Source organism: Tupaia chinensis, unplaced genomic scaffold, assembly GCF_000334495.1.
Source record: "Tupaia chinensis unplaced genomic scaffold, TupChi_1.0 Scaffold138425_1, whole genome shotgun sequence".
Taxonomy (NCBI): Eukaryota; Metazoa; Chordata; class Mammalia; order Scandentia; family Tupaiidae; genus Tupaia; species Tupaia belangeri.
Window position 1 is genome coordinate 1489827 of NW_006198322.1, and position 3402 is coordinate 1493228.

Here is a 3402-nt window from a genome sequence, read left to right on the forward strand (position 1 = left end):
TAGGTCGCTGGACTCCCACGTAGTCAACCATGGTTTGTGTCCCGGACCCGGTGGCTTAAAACTCATGCCAGGTGCGTGTGCATGTGTGCCCAGGGTCCTGAGAGGAGAATGGAGGAGAAGGAATTGCGGCGTGGCCATCCCCCCTGGGGGGTGATTTCTCACTTTCTGTCTCTCTGCCCTCTCTCTGTTGGGCGAGTGCATGCGCCCTATAGCAAAAACCTCTAAAAAAAAAAAAAAAAAAAAAAGAGAGAGAGAAAGGGGATAGCAGGAGGCATAGTGGTTAGGGGCTGGGCTTCCAAATGGCCAGTCAAGTCAAGTTCAAGTCCTGGACCTGGCAACTTGAATATATCGCTGGGCGTGTGTGTGTGTGTGTGTGTGTGTGTGTGTGTGCCTGTCCAAAATCCTGAGAGGAGAAGGGACTGTGGTGTGGCCATTCACCCCAGGGGTAGGGGTAGAGAGGTGATGTCTCACTTTCTCTCTTTCTGTCTCTCTCTGTTGCTCTCTTTTCTGGCAAGCACATCACACACCCTATGACAAAACCCTTAAAAAACGGGGAGGGGCGGCAGGTGGTGTGGTGGTTAAGGGCACTGGGCTCCTACATAGCTAACCCTGGTTCAAGTCCCAGACCTGGTGGCTTGCTTTCTCACTTTCCTTTTCTCTCTCTCTCACTCTGTCTGTCTCTGGTCAAATTAAAATAATAAATAAATCAATAAATAAAGTTAAATTTTAAAAATTAAGAAAGAGCTTATTGATAAATAAATAAATAAGTAAAAAAACAAAATGACGGCGTCCACATTCTTTCCTTCCCTCCCCAGCACTGCTTTTGTGTTGTCGTCGCTGTGGTTCTAACTAGTTGAGACAAGCATGTAGCCCTTCTCTTCATCAGCTTCCCCAGGTACACCTGAACGGGGGCCGGGACACGGTGCGGGAGACCTGAAGTTTAGAGAGCCACAGAAGACCAGGACGGGTGACAACCGTCCACGCCGTTCTCTTGCCTTACAGGTGAAGCGAGTACAAACACTCTGGAAAGCGATCTGGCAAAATCTCTCAGGATTTTAAGAGGTTCCAGTCTTTTGGAACACATCCTAAGGAGACGATCCGAAGTACAGAAGAGCATCGTATGCGGAAAAATAAAGCAAATTATACATCCAGCAACAGCGCATTAGTTACGTAATGCCTTCGTCATGGAGTATAAAACATTACACAGCAATTAAATACGAAGCCATGACACAGCAATATGGGAAGGTCCACATGATTTAACAGGAGGGGGAACGTCAGGGTTCCAGTAGAGTTGACGATAGTGGATTAAATGCACTCGACCTTATTTCACGAGCAACATTTTATGAAATCGAGAAGAAAGGAGGGTGATATATGAAATCTGAAGTCCAAAGTGGTTCACGGCATTAAGAGATAAGCGCTGTCAACAAATACCTGGGCTTTGGGAAGCAGGGATGAGCAGCAATGACTCTGCAAAGTAGAAGAGGCGACCAATGCCTGCGCTTGCAGAAAGGGGACCAATGAGAAGCAAATTGATTTGTCTGAAAGAACTCCTGAGAAGCTCAGCCCTTGAATTCTCCAAGTCTGCAAAAATCCGGTGATGTGCAGAGCTGAAAACACTGCATTTAGTTACAAGTCTGCACTCGGGGCAGGTGCCCTTCCAGGGCCCCCTCCCAGCTCCACGGCAGCAACCTGGGGTCAAACTTACCCTGGACCTTGAGAAACAGACAACAATGGAAACCAGCCTGCAAATGCAGAATGAAACATTGTTTTCAACACAGAATTCTGTACTTGACCTGGTCCTGATCAAGTGCCTTGGTACAATAAGGACATCTCAGACATGCAGAAAAATGGCCCTGCCTTGCATCTGGGGAAGCTACTGCAGGATGTGCTTCCACTGAACGAAAGAATAAGCCAAGAAACAGGAACGAATGGGATATAAGAAACAGAATCTCAACCCAGAAACTGGCAGGATTTCAGATCATAATTATGCAGCAGATCCAGAGCACCCCGAGAGGCTCAGAGAACAGCGGGGCCAAGTGGGGCCCGAGGACAAGGGGGGCGGAGAGGTGAAATTTGTATCTTACCCAGCCCTTACCTTCAGATTTTTAGAAGATACTCTTGGTAGGCATTTGCTAGTTCTCCTGCAGCAGAGAAAATGGAGTAAACCAAAAAGCAAAGTAATGTTAATACCAAGAAACACGAGGATGTAGAAAAGGAGGGATTTAATCATAGACCCAATTTGGGTCTTGAGGAACAGTATGTTTATAGCCGTAATAATGTCAGCACAGAGGAAAACTGTGATGATGATAGGAGAAACGGGAGGCAGTTTGTAAAGCAGCGTAGCCCTCAGTTACCCGAACAAGAAGTCAATGATAATGAGGGAGGAACAGCACAGCGAATTACGTAGAGGTGCAGGAGGATAAGTGATGGAAGCCATGCAGAAGAGAGCCGACAGCTTCCCTCCCTGGGGTGCTGGATGTGACGGGGTGCCAGGGCAGGAGGCAGCTGCTTGAAGCCTTCGGCGCTACCTGCTCTCTTAGAACTAGGCGTTGTATTACTGCGGGAAAAGTACGCGTAATTCTCCAAACCCGTGTCCCTGTTAGATCATCACTGACAGCTCCAACCCTCAGGGCTGCCCATCACAGTGCTAGGAGCAAGGAGCAGGGCTCGCCACGTGCCGGTCTCAGGCAGGTTCCAAGGTCCCGGCGCCTGCGTCTCCCGGCCTGATTCTCGCCTTTCCTCCCCGCTCTGTCCCTGGCTCCGCAGAGGACACATGCCGTGGACTTTATGGCTTCAGAAATGCCCTTGCTATGTTGGACTCGGCACCTCAGTAGGGTTCCCCTCCCTTTCCCCCTGCAAGTGCTGCACCCCGGTGAGCGCCTCCTGCTCTAGTCCCACCCCAGGGTGGCCACCCTGCCGCCAGCCATGGCTGATTGGAGCAGGGTAAGCACCTGACCCACACAGACCAATCAGTCCTCTCTGGGACATGAGTGAGGAACCCAGGCCCTCCAAAGCAAGTGGTATTCCGGATAGTGGGTGGCATCACAGGAGCCGGGCCGGGGGTGGCCAGCCCTGGGCAGGGAGGGCAGGCAGGACCAGAGCATGGATAGGCAAGCCAGGAAGCAGGTCGTCCCAGGAGAACCAGCGCAGAGAGAAGCGGGTCCCCCACGACCCTGGAAGGCCGTGACTTCTGCACGCTCCTGTGTCCTTTGAGAACAGCCCTTGCGGGGTCAGCTCACTCAAGTGGGTTCTGTCACATCCACGGGGCTCCGAGGTACCCAGCGCAGCCTCCCTGGGCGCTGAGTGGGAGAGGTGGGGGAACACACGCTTGGCCTTGGGAGACGCAGCCTCACTCCCGGCCTTCCATGGTTCTAGGACAATAAGGGCCTAATTTCGGAGCTC